Below are 14759 nucleotides of genomic sequence, written 5' to 3' on the forward strand. Positions count from 1 at the left end.
CAAGATAGATAGATAGATAGATAGATAGATAGATAGATAGATAGATAGATAGATAGATAGATACTTTATTGATCCCGAGGGAAATTCAAGACAGAAGAGACTGCTGCTTTACTGCTGCTGCGACGCCTGAATTTTCCCTTTGGGGATCAATAAAGTTATGTCTTATCTTATCTTATCTTATATACAAACATCAAAAAATAAAGCATGAGAACGGGGCTGCCTTGTGTCGGTAAAGCACGAAAAGGTTGAAGTGCGTGCTGCACTATGTCAACAAAATGTCGAGGAATCAGGTGCTCTTCAAGAGGCAGGGGTCAGAGGTCAAATGGCTAATCAATACATGACTGTAAAAGTTGTAAAGGAAAAAACTAAATCAGTTAAAACTACAAATCCGTCGCCTACATGATGCTTCCCATGCAGAGACTCCAGAGGTGATGTGAAAATCTCCCACAGCACAGACACAATCTGATTATCATTGAACATGCTTTGATAATACGTTTAGCTGAATGAGGTTGTTGTTGTTGTTTTTTGCTTTATATTAACGCGCCCTGCCTTGCTCACATATTTCAAACAAAGGTATTTTAAAATGTTTCCTGGTTGTCAGGTTTCATCAGATAATGATCGTGCCAGTACTACAGGTACTTCTTCTTCTGTCAGTACACCTTAAGCCTCTCATACCTCCAGAATACCAATACAAGTTTTCCCAGCGGAGCGACGAGCTGCAGACTGACGGAGATGTCTGAGGCATTAGCAGAAACAACCATCAGATTACCGAGGCTTTCGTTGGTGAGTTTTTTGTAACGGTGTCGCAAGAAGAAGAAGAAGAAGAAGAAGAAGTCAAATACCACCTGTATCACCGACATTGTTGTGAACTGATTTCTTCAGACGACACGCTCGTTTATTTATCTGACCAGAGAGGAGGCAGCAAACATCGCTCACCTTAACTGACTGCTCTGCCTCGGCGTGCAAAGATGTGCATCACAGTACTGTGACATGTGATGGTGCTGTAGCACAGAAACGACGCAGTGAGCGGCATTTTATGAAAAAAAGTGATCTGTCCATCAATACTGCTGGAGATGTTCTGACTCACATTCATGGTTGTGGTCGATTCTGACAACCTGCAAGCCATTCTCACTCTGCCACAAAACTCCTCAACTTTTTCAGGCTGAGCTTCATGAGTTTAAGATTTTTTAACTTGCTCACTCGCCGCTGCCGTACAAAATGACGCTGTGCTTTTTCCCCTGGGCGGCCGCCTGCTACTGAGAACACATTTCCATGTTCATTTCAACGTCAAACTATCAACTGATGCACAACATCAAATGTGTAAAATCTTAAGTTGCTGCTGTGTTGTACAGGATTGTGCTGGCAGGCAGTCTGAACACAGCTGCAGCCTCTGCTCGAGAAGTAAGAGAAAACACAGCACAATGCCAAACCACACCAAACAGTAACAATGACTAATTCAATAAAAAAAAATGTAATAAAATATAAACTGAAAACTAAATATAAAGTCAAACAACACAACTTTTTTTCCACCTAAGGATTGCACATGCAAAATTTAAACCCCTTTTCATCCAAAAATTGCTGTGCTATGCTATGCTATGCTGTGCTATGCTATGCTGTGCTATGCTATGCTATGCTATGCTAGGCAATACATTACTGAAGCCTCATATTAACTCAACAAAGTTACTTCAGGGGGCGTCCATGTTGCTTTTCCAAATAGTTGCCAACTTGCATCAAAAGCACAAAAATAAATAGTTTATCTTTGGTCTCAGCTTGCTTCCTGGCGCTATGCTATGCTAAGCTAAGCTGTGCTTAATCTTAATCGGTGTTTAATCAAATTCATTCGAGCTATACATTTTTGGCTCATTTGTCAAAATGCTTCACGAAGGTATTTTTTGGCAACTTGAAAAATACCAAAACACAAGAATTCAGCGTGGAGCCTCGATCAGGTTTTGAAGGTATAAACAAGTGAGTCATGGTTCTGGAAGCTCTGCATATTTCTATACAGGACGTCTTGCCATGCTAGTGCTAGGTGGGTGGTAATAAGTCACCAATCCATCGTCACATTGTTTTACTCGACTTTGACTGTCAGACGTTTGGCTCTGTTTACTGTGGTTAACTGAGCTGGGTGTGGTGCAGGATATCATCGTCTGACATGACAAATAAAAACATGGAAATAAAAACTAGCTCCACACAGACGTCACCTGAGGTTCGTTTGTTTATTATTATCATGGATCTTTATTAGCTTCCTTTCACTCTATGCAAATCACTCCTTAAAATATATCAAACTGACAACAACTACAGACAATTTTACAAAAATGAAATGTCCTTGGTGGTTTGTTGGACTACACTACCCACTGGCCACGTCTCGTCTTCTACTTCTTCCTTGGAGTGTAATGGCGGTTTGCATTTTGGGGCAGAAGTAGCTCAGTCTGTAGGGACTTGGGTTGAGAACCGAAGAGACGCTGGTTCAAGTCCCGATGCGGACCAAAATGTGGAAGTTGTTCCAGTACATTAGCTGCAGAGATGTCAGGGCCCTGGAAAGTATTGATCTGTTGTGCTTTCTGCTTCACAGTGTGGAGCAGCCTCCTCTGATGCATGTTCACAGCTTCTGTTTGTGCACGTGTGTGATTCGGGTCCATGTGTGTGAGAAGCATGTCTCTGAAGATAACCGAATGTAAACCCAAATTTCCCTCAAGCGATTTGTAAAGTATTTCAAAATCAAATAGTTGTTGCATTGCCGCCCCCAACTGGATATCATAAGCTCCACACAGTGCAAAAAACCCATAAACAATACTGGCCCTTTATGAGTAGCCACAGTTCAGGTTTAAGCCTCGATGCGGACCAAAATATTAAACTTGTTCTGGTAGCTGGAGAGCCCTGCAGAGGTGCCTTTGAGCAAGGCACCAAACCCCCACTAGCTCAATGGTGCCTCCAGTGTGGAGCCTTGTGCATGTGTGTGTGTGTGTGTGTGTGTGTGTGTGTGTGTGAGATCAAGGCCTGTGTGTATTTCTCTAAAATAACAAAGTGTGAACCACAATTTAGTTATTAATAAATAAAGAATATAAAATTTAAAAAACAGATTCACGGTGGCGTTTTGACACCTTGGCTGAACCCTGGACAAAGCTGCAGATTGATGTGTGAGATGCAGTGATTGAAGACGAGATCCGCCCCTCCCTGAGTGTGTACACTCTGCAGAGCCCACTTAAAGCTGCTTTCAGTCTGTTTGGTTAAACATTGTCGGGAGTAATCCTGTAAACCGCAAATATTTTGGTCCCAGCAGAAACTCAACACTGTTCATTGTGTGAGCGGTAGCTTTGGAGGAATCAATCACACTTCCTTCAGCTCTATTTTAGGATCATTATAAACAGCCATCCTCTTCTTTGTTCTCCGCACCAACAAGGCGTTTTATTGTTTTCTAGGTCAAAAACATTCATCTATTTCGCCGGCTGACCTCTTCACCTCCACGGTGCAAACACAGGCTGCTTTGTCTCCCGAGTCGAAAGCTAACACACACGGCCGTTTAATCAGACGAGACATAACCGAGAGCGCCTCATCACCTCGGGATGATTCAACATCACAGGCAGCTTCAGAGGATTAACTTGACTTTCAGCCATTCATCATTTGTGTAATATTCAGGTCAGGGCTTTTTTTCCCCTTCACATTCTTCCTGATGTGAGTTTTACACAATGAACACACTGTTACATAACGTGCCTGTGTTGATAAGGGCAGTGCCACACCCTGATAACGCCCAAAGACCTGATCTGATGTGGCCGTACAATCAATCAATTAAACTTTATTAGTATAGCACTTTTTATACAATGAACGAGGGAACACAGGAGGTTAAAAGGTCAAAACTCAAGGTGGAAAATAAGGCAAATTAATCAAATTAAAGAGCTAAAAAGGTCGATCTTGAGTTTTGATCTGGGGGGGCGGGGCCTTGGTGCCTCACGTGTTGGCCAAAAAGTTGCACTTTGAACACAACGCGAAGACGACAGCCGACGGCTAACCACCGCGTACTTTCTACGCATGTGGAGGTATTCTGTTGTTATGATACGAGAAGACCTTCTTCACGCCGCTGTCACGCCCCTCTCGTATTACAGGTCGCCTACAAATCGAGATTAATGTCCGATAAAAAGATGAACATGGCGACGGCGTCGTCAGCCCTGGGTCTTTTAGGGGGGAGAAAGCGTGGAGACGACGGCGGCAGGCTCAAGAGGATTTCCTGAATCTGTGTCGAGAGCAGGAGATGAATGAAACCTCCCAAGAGCCAATCAGAGTGCTTCCTCTCACCGAGTGAACCCATGCTGACCGACACCGGAAAAAAAACACGAGGGCGACAATATGAGTCAAAGAGAACCAGCCGAGGTCAAACACTGAGCACTTTAACCAACACGCCTATGTCCACCATGACTTAAAATGAAGGAGGGAAATGGCCCTGATTTAACTGAGAAAAATCTGATCCAAGAAAAAGAAGGTAGTGACTGAAACTCCAAAGACAAGAATCAGAATCAGAATTGTTTTTTATTGCCAAAGTACATTTACATATACAAGGAATTTGTCTTGGTGTATTAGTGTGAAAACACAAAAACACACAAGGATAAAATAACATGCACTTAAATAAAATAAAAAATGAGAAGTAATTACCTACGTGGGGAGCATGAACGAAAATAAATTTAAATTCGAGACCACCGACTTGGAAGAAGTCATAATCACTCCCCGCAAATACTTTCTGAAACAGTCACAGCAATAATTGAGGAGTTCGCCCTAGCGAGTGCGTATATACCATTTAGAGACTGGGGTGTGTTTCTATTGGATATAAATAAAGACAAAGGGTCATAAAACCTACAAACCGCTCCTTCACTAATGGGCAGGTCTGAGTCCAAACATGAAGACAGCACACCGTCACCGATCCAGAATGTCATTTGTTTTGTTCAGTAAAGTAGTGAAGCTTGAATTAATTTGATCTATTGTTAAAAAAAATAATTAAAAAAAATCTCACACCCAAAGAGGAACGCATATGCAAAGTGTCTCTAAAAGAAAGACATCAGGACAATAAATTCTGGTCACGTAATCCCTTAATAACACGTTTAAATGAAACAACCAGTTCTCCTGCTGCAGGTGTGGAAAGGCGTTCAGGCTAAAAACAGAAGGATGATTCGACTTGTTGTTCTATGTAATAAAACGTAGTACACATGACGTTCACGCCAAGATGTACACGTGCACATAGCAAAGCCTAATGGATGCAAATTTACACTTACAAGTTAAGAGCTGCCGTTCACATAGGAACGTGGGTGGATACATTACAGCTGTCAGCATTCACTAATTAACAATTAGTTAAAGTCTGAAAGAATCATTTCCTTTTTTTTTTTAATCCTGATTAATCGCTTGCTATTTCGTCCCTTGAAGCTTTTCCGTGGATGAGCCTCCTCAGTGTCTCCCTGTCGTCATGCTGTGAATATAAATATCAAGCGGCAACCTCCAGTCTGGAAAAATGAAGCCAACGAGGGAGTGAAAAATCCTGCAGTTCTTCGAGAGGACGGGGGGGATTTTAAATACAAAGACGTGTTAGCCATAATTAGACCACAGAGCTCGCTCGAGTTTGATTTTTACTTCCCATCTCGCCTGGGAAACGCAAGTCGTGGAATCCCCCAGGAGGAGCTGGGAGAGGGAGTTCAGCAAGAGGGACCGCAGAGTAGAAAACGCTGGAGCGAAGAGTCCTGAAGCACCTCCCAGGAAGAAGGAGGGCAAACAGTCCTGATCACACTGCATGGCCTCTTTCTGCTTATACTCTGTTTACTGCAATAATGTATTGTTGAATAAAGGTTTGATCACCAAATACAAAGGAATGATTAGATATCCATCGTATGAATGATTGTTGCTCACATTTATATTATACCAATTATTATATCATGTTTTAATCTAATTGTTTGAGATTTTAGTTCAGAGGTTAAAGGTGTTCTGTGAAGAGGGCTTGCAGAAGTGAGTGCACATTCCAACATGTGTTTGATGTGGCCCTTTAAACTGAATCACTCACCAAATCAAACATTTAGTTTAAGGCCCTGAACAGTTAATCAATCACCCACTTTATATAGGTTGAGTGAGCCTTAATTCTTAATTACCTAAATGGTCTTCTCCTTAAAAAGAATTAGTTACTAGACGAGATGTCAGGTTGTGATAAGAAACAGGCAGGAAGTGTCTTCCCCTTCAGATTGGACAAAGGATTCAGGAGTTTGATGCACCAATGAGAGAAGCGGAACCAAACATCAGGAGGCGCATCATTTGGAAAGCTGCCCAATCGGAGGAAGGAAACCGCACATTCTCAAATGCATAATTTGGTTAGATAATCTCTGTCTAATGTATAAAAGGGTTCAGGGGCTCAGACTTCATGAACTGACCAGGTATCTGTCTGTCGTCAGGGACACGTAGTGTTGAACCCAGAGACTCTGTAACTTTGATTCATCGGGTTAATAAACTGTGTTAACCTGAACGAGACGCCTCCAGTCATTCCTCTCATCCCATCAAAAGAATGCGCAGAGATATTCAAGGTAATAATTTAGAGGAGTCAGATTTCTATTAACAACATAGGAAAATTGTTAAATAGCAACTTTTATCCTTCAATGCCTTCCATGGACGAGAGTGGAGAATCAATGATGTGTTCGGCAGTGTCCACGGCCGTCTGCAGGGCTCTTTGGTTCAATCATTTTAGTTGTGCCAATGACTGTTTGATTGCCAATCACAGAGTGTGTGTTTAATTCATCTGAAGTTTGTATTGGTCATGAATCAGAAATGATTCCATGATTGTCAGGAGTGATGCCATGCCGTCACTTTCCTTAAACTTTGGCTAACAGAGACGCCGTATGACACCGTTTTAACGCCGACCGGCTCAGCAAGCCAAACACTTGTCATCACAAACAAACTGTTCTGCATGTCTTGAATTTGTTGAAGCTGCAGGGAGACGTTCATGACTGCAAGGTGGATTCAAGGTCAATCTGGAAACGATTTCATCATCACACAGTGAAAGGCTTTTCTTTGAATGTATAATAAAGACACGAAACTAACCCTGTGTCTTTTTTTAAAGTTCTAACCCAAGTTTATGCGTAACCGGTTATGCAACTTTGAAATATGCAGATCTCCACAAATCCTCATTGATCAACCGACGATTTAAAAGATATTTGTATTTTTTGTTGTTTTACTGTCTTTATATTATTTCTAAGTACATATTTACATTCAGAATGGAAAACTATTTCTGTTGTCAAGAATTGTAACATGTATTGTGTTCGGGGTCAATTTCACCCCAGGAAACAAAAACACAATTTCCTAAATTTTGAAAGACTTTAACAAGCTGAGGCCTTAAAAGCTAAAATTCAAAGCTTTTATTTCTGGGTCATTTTGACCTCAGCGCCAGGTCAAAATGACCCAACCAGATCTTCAATTTAAATTTTGTTTTATCCCTCGTTATTTCCTTTGTTCTCTTCGTTATTTCTGTGAGCTGTATTCGGGCTCATGCTCAAGATCAGGTTCAACCTGTCTGACAGTGGAAATCTCTGCAGGAAGACGTTATAGGAGTAAACACCTGTGCTGTCAGTTACCCACACTGTCACACAGATACTTGGCTCACAGGTGTGTTGCTGGCACAGAGGGACAGTCCTAACTGGCTGCAGTGATTTCAAGACTTTTTAACAACCGGCGTGGAGGACGCGCAGAATTGTTGCTCGTTTTCATCGTAATATGATCCATGCCTGTTCTCGCAATGGAAACACAGGTGAGGAGCTGTTCGTCTACGTTTATTAAGAATTCCACCAAACGATGTAAAAAGAGGAACCAATGAAAATCAGAAACATTAGACGTTTAAAACGAGTGAAAGTGACAACATTTATCTGATAATGCTAAAAAAAAAGGAAAATATTTATGACACAGACGTCTAGATTCTGAGTATTATTCTATTTTTCTGACAATGTGGTGATGAAGCCGTTTTTGAGTGTTACACCTTTGGTGAGTGTGTTTGGTCATTTTCTTCGTTTACAGTCAAGATAAGATCCGTTGGTTGTTTTAAAATCAAAATCGATTGAACATGAGAAATAAAAAAAATTAAAAAATCGTCTTTTTTTTCTTCCTTTCCTTGTGTTGGCAGGCAAACATGGAGACGGGACAGAAAGAGATCCAAGAGGAGAGGAGCAAAGACCCGGCGGAGGAGATCACAGAGCGAGAATTCCTCAAAGATCTCTACGTGTTCATGAAGAAGAGAGATACTCCCATCGAGAGAATCCCCAATCTGGGCTTCAAACAAAGTACTTTTGAATATTATTCTTTTTATTACCATTTAATGAGCACTTTCAGCGAGCTGTCATAAAATACATTTTACATATTTAACGTAAGAAAACAAGCCTCTGTGGTTTTTCCTTACCTGCCTGTAAAGCTGCCATTTCTTAGATTCACAAACTTTAAATCGATTATTAATACGGTCAAATTGTAGAACAGAGTATGTGGAACTGATTATTTTCTCCCCTATTATCCAAGAAAAGGACAAAACATGCAAACTGTGTAATGACTGACTGGCTCTCTTTGGTAATATTTTGTCGTTGAAGCTCCTTAAATGTGAGATTTGCAAATCGATCAAGGTCATACAGAAGCCCTTCACACATTTAATTACCAAGTGACCCGAGTTTTACCACCATAAGAAGAAAGTTTCTTTGTGACCTTTGAAATGTTATGAAAGGAAAAACCAGCTTTGTTATCCTGAGATAACGAGATAAGAAACTGGAATTTAGTTGGTGTCACTGGAAAAGGAAGGCAAATAATTGGTTTGAGTAAATGTCCCTTTAGGGCTTCTGTAGTAATGGACTCTTTTAACAAAACAAACAGCTTGAAGTTACATTTTATTGAAACGCTACGATACACTTTATTGCCTCATTGGGGAAATTTGTGTCAGACTCCAATGATCAAAAGTCAAATCAAAGATTACAACGTCCTGATAATAAACTGAATCTGATGATGTTCCTTTTTTTTTTTTTTTTTCAGTTGATCTGTACGTGATGTACAAAACTGTCCGAGACATGGGCGGCTACCACCAGGTAAACCTTTGTTTTCAGAGTTACAACCATCATCACTGTGAATTGTATTTGTGTTTCTGATCTATTTAAAAAACAAAGTGTATTTCATTTTGTAAGAGTATTATGGTTTATATGTAGCGCTCATGCTAAACTGTGTAGTTGCCAACAAGCAGTCCGGTCCAGTTTGGTTTACTTTGGTTCTGTATGTTACTCACTTTATGACGTTTCCACCATCAGAAGTTGTAAATGGTTCCAAAATAAAGGATCCGTACCGTCCTGATTTTTCATTACCCTTCTGTTGAGGTGCTAAGGTTAGCGATCTGGCGCTAAAGGGTCCCTTTGTTGACTGTGTCCCTCTTCTTCTTCTTCTTCTTCTTCTTCTTCTTCGTTGAAATTAACAGCGGGCTTCACTGTGTTGGGCTCTAATGATGTCACACTATTACATAGATCAGAAACACAAACCAGAACAGGGTCTACTGTACTGAACCAAACCAGACTGCTCGGTGGAAACTGATCCAAAATATGTCTCAATGTCCAGAATAGTTTTTCATCTTTAGTTTAATTGATATTTTCTAAGTAAACGTAAAATTATCTTTATTTTATTCCTCTATATTCTTGTTTTATTTGTGCTCACACGCTCTTCTGCTTGTCTTTTACTGCTGCAACCCGAACCAATTTCTGGGTATCAATAAAAGATTATCTTATCTTATCTTAGCAGGTACACCGAAGTCTTAGCGAGTCTTTTTGTTTCATTTCTTGAATTAAGCGAAAAAACCTAATTTTCAGAAACATGGCCTGCTTTTCACTCACCCTTGAATTTCCCTCGGGATCAATAAAGTATCTATCTAATCTCCTTAAAATAAGTTGTATATCTGGACTTGTTGGCTGAATGTGGCCTATATTAAGTGTGGTTGCATATTTTTTTAAGAGAAATTAAACACTAAATCTTGATCGGATAGAGTTCCTGCGACGACGCTCTTATTCTGAAACGTCTGTTTGCAAAGTCGGCTACTGCTCCTTGTGATGTGGTTTGATGCAGGAGTTCAGCCAAATCCCATTAAACCTGGATAAGTAATAATGTCACTCTGCTCTCTCTTCCAGGTGACTGCACAGCAAATGTGGAAACAAGTGTACAACATGCTCGGAGGAAACCCTCGGAGCACGAGCGCAGCCACCTGCACGCGCCGACACTACGAGAAGTGAGTTAAAGACCGCCGCTGGAATTTCTCTTAAAAGCCGCGCGGTATGTTTTCTTAACTAATCCGATCAATGTGTTATTCTTACAGGCTGCTACTGCCGTATGAAAGCAACAAGAGAGGCATACCCATAAGTTTGTTGCCTCAACATCAGCCAAAGCCTTTCCCCTTTGCCAGTTTCTGCAAAGAAGACGGCGACGGGCCGAGACCGGCGAAACGCAGACAGGTGCAAACGCCCCTGCAGCAGGTCGGTACCATCTGAAGTGGATTCTTCTCATCGGGACGTTTTACATTCTTATGATCTCTAACAGTCCGCTTGTCTTTCTAACAGAACACACACAACATCGAGTCAGACCCGCGTGGGAGGGTCTTCTCCCTGCCGCTCCACTACCCTCCGTACTACCACCCAAGTCACACGCTTCAAGCCCCCCACGTCCCCATTTCCTCTCCTGTGATGACATCACATGCACCCCCCGCCCCCCAGCCCTGGTTCGCTTTCCATCCGACTTGTCCGAACCCAACAGAGAGAGCGAAGGAGCCGCTGGAGCATCTGCGCTCCCTCGCAGAACAATACAAGACCTCATCCGGGTTGGCCGAGCCCCTGAACCTCAGCGTTAAAGCCCCGCGAGAAACGACCCTCAGCAACCCCGTCTCTTCCTTCGCCCCGCCTTCGTCAAACAAGAACCCGAAGTTTCTGAACCAACCGTCCACGCTGTACGCTCCTCAAAGTCCGCAGGTCAGAAACGAAGGCTCTGACGCTTCACAAGAGGCCGAGGCTGGAAAAGAAGACGACCAGTATTCATATACGTCGAAAGACAGGGAAGCATACGTCGTCGATGTTCAACCCGTACGACCCTCAAGCAGCCCCAGATACGTTCAGACGCCTATGAGAGGCGAAGACGCCGCCACCCTGGCGCCAAAAGCCAGCTCGCCAAAAACAGACTTTAAAATCCGACCCAGAGATGAAGCAGAAAGGAATCCAGACGCAAGAGGCCTCAATCTAAGCCAAATGCTGCCCAATGGGGGCAGAATGGAGCTTCAGATACCGCTGTCTTTGCTACACGATTGGCTCAGGTTGTACGGGTCAACGGCCACGATGCAAGGACAGAAGAAGCTTTCGACTCTTCCTTCCGCGGAGGATCAAGGCCGTCGTTTTGACACAGATGTCCCGCAAAAAAACCTTCCTATTCCTCAACAACACCAGAGCCCGGGACCAGAGGATCTAAGGCTGAGGAAGAGGCACTTGCCAAGCCCCCCAGTACCAACCATCAAGACAACCAGTCCTCCCCTTTATACCAGTCAAAACCCCTTCAGCACCAGCTACAGGCATCTGCCTCCAGGTGGCATTCTGAGAAATCCAGCCAGCCAGGGCAGCATCTGTCCGATGGATCAGCAGGACTTCCAGAAGGCATACAACTCCAAATCCCCAAACTGCAGGGAAGTCTTCGCCAGAGACACCCAAGCTGCCCCCGTCCACATGAAAACAGACTATCGGCAAGACGTCACTAAATCCTACGACGACGACGACGACGTAGTCCTGGTGGAAAAGGAGAAGCCGGAGGTGAGCTCCTCTGCGTTTCTCATGCTCGGCTCCAGCTCGGCTCCTCTCCTGCAGCTCACCCCTGAGGAGGTGAGGAAGCTGAAGAAGATCATCTCAAGCTCGTAGCAAAGACTCCTTCAGATTACTGCCACTCTGCAACCCCTTTCTACAAGGAATGACATCAGTGTGGAACAGAGCTGTCAGTCTCTGAACAAACTGAAGGTAACAACCACTGTGCAGAGGCTTGTGAAGTAGCCTGCAGTTATTTACACAAGTGATACCGAACCCAAGTCTTCGCATATGGAACGTTGTCCTGCAAGCTGCAAACATCTGCTGAAACTCAATCGGACATACCGCTCCTTTGCACATGCTGCTGCTGCTGATATTTGTTTACAGAGAGCATGTTGTGCCGTCAAAGCTGCCTGGATAGTTATCAAAGATATAATGTAGGATTGTTTTTCACATTTGAGGTGGATCTCAAAGTATCAGGACTCTGCCCTTAGGTTAGGTTTTGGCGAGAAAAGGAACTTTAAGATGCATACGCTGTAGTTACACTTAACCTTTTACCTACTCAGCAGCTAGCATACTTCCTCAGAAATGTAACTCAGCTTCAAAACAGCCTCCTGATTGATGCATTGGCGAGCGCCATTCCAGCATTTACAACTCTTCCTGCAGCACCATTTTAGAAGACTGCAACAACTGGAGTATAATCAACAGCTGCTCCTTAACTGTCCCTTCATCCACCCGACATTATACGCTCAGTTTCACTCGCCGTGGATTCAATGCAGAAGTTTTCAATCAAAGATCTTCTCCTGCTTTTAGCAGTCGAACGTTATCACTCAGCGAGAATCTTTGCAGTTTAAAAGCGTTTCTGCAGCGTCCTGTTCTTCACTCTGTCTGAGCCTGAAACCTGCAGCAGCAATCATAAGCTTTAAGAACTTTACATAGCAATGATTAATTGCATCGCAGATGATCGTGTTTGTTTTTTTTAGGTCATTAAATGACATCATTATTTATTTCAGTCTGTTTCATAACCACTTTAAATGTACTCACATGAGCTTTAAACTTATTATGTTGATTTTTTTTTTTTTTTTGTATCTGAGTTTTGTATCCCTGAACAATGTTTTCTGTTTATGACAGCTGCAGTCCAACACCGCACTTTTATATGCTTTATTTCAAGATTCGAGATTTTTATTTTTCATGTTCTGCAATAACAATAAACACTCAATTTAGTAATACACACATAGATCCAGTGAAATAGAATATAATGTTTTAATTTACAAAATATAAAATATAGAATATTATACTGAAGCCCTGATCTGAGTATGTCTGTAAATATGTAAAATTATTTGCTAAATAATTATTCATGTCAGTAACAAATGTTTATTTAAGCTTGATTCTCTGTACAGACGTCTTTTTGTATTGTGCTTTTTTTTAATACTTAATGTAAATAAACTCAAGTCAAACATAAAGAAGTTTCTGGACTTATTTTACATTGACTAAAAATGTGTTGATGTTATCTGCGGGGACACAAAGTACACGTTGCACTCACGTTGATATGACAAAGAGCAGGTGTGGCAGTTATTGCAGGAATGTCTACGTGATTGTAGTCACAGAAACCAACGTTGCTCCTATATCACCCGTGTCTTCGCTTCTCTCCACTGGCAGCCTGTCACTTCTAGAATTGATTTTAAAGATCTTACTGATTACTTTTAAAGCCCGCCTTGGCCTTGGCCCAAACTTACATTTCGTCACCTTGTTAAAAATAATCGCCTCAGTCGTTTTTTCAAGTTTTTCAGGAAACACAAAAAACTGAGCCAGATGTTGAATATATGATATTTTTAAATTATTTTACTCAACGGATCATTATTGATGTTATCAATGTTTGTGATTTATGTAACGTGAGAAAAAGAAACTTTTTTCTGTTTTATTTTGCCTGCATTGTCTTTTGACTTTGGCAGAATCAAACCGCCATTATATTAAAGGTGTATATCACATGACCTGTTTAACCGAGGCTATAGGCACCAGAGGTGGCCTGCATCATAAGGAGTTGATTTAAGCAAAAAAAAAAAAAAAAAAGTGACGATTTGAGACATTTTAACCCTCTATCAACCTCAAGCAGCTTCCAAAGTCGAGGCTCAAATCTAAAGAGGGCGGAGCCTTTGCGATGAGCGTCCCTCGACTTTGGAACGACCTGCCTGGGGACATAAAAGTGGGCGGAGTCAGTGGCACCTTTTAAATCACTTGTTAAAACTCATTTTTATAGACTTGCTTTGACGTGATCGCTCCGTTTCCTCATTCATTTTATTGATTTTTTTTTTTTTTGAAATCTACCTCCTCTTATATGTTTTTAACCTTTTAATTTCCCCCTTCCTGCATTTACTTCACTGCTCTTACTATTTTATAATTCCTACTCCTTTTAACTGTCTGACTCATGATTTTCAGTTCTTTTATTTGAGCCTTTTATTTTCAGTCTGGTCCCTCCGTTTACCTCTGTTCCTCTCTAACATGCTGACGTATTTGTTTTCATGTAAAGCACCTTGTAAACAGTTGTTTTTTAAAGGTGCTATAATAAAGAAAGTTATTATTTATCTCTGAACACACAGTACCTATAAGCCGAGTGTTACAAACACAGGGTTTGGTATGACACTGGCAGCTTTTTCTTTTTTTAAAAAAGAGCCACAGGTGGGATTCAAACCCTTCACAGACTAAGTATTTACTTTAGTGTACAGATAGTCTTCTTTGTATTTACATTCAGTTTAACAAACCACAGAAGAAGAAGCCTCGAAAGTTGCTTCGTCACCTTTTGCTGTTGTTCTTCCGTGCTGGAGGCAAACATGTGCATCCTATTATTATGTTATTATAATAATGCTGTGATAATTCTTACATTCAATATGTGATGCCTGGAATTTCTAGGTGTGACTACGAGGTGAAAATAGAAACGACACTCCCACTTTTGTTGCTTTAGACACA

The sequence above is a fragment of the Symphodus melops genome (assembly GCF_947650265.1).
Source record: "Symphodus melops genome assembly, chromosome: 16".
In the NCBI taxonomy this organism is placed as follows: Eukaryota; Metazoa; Chordata; class Actinopteri; order Labriformes; family Labridae; genus Symphodus; species Symphodus melops.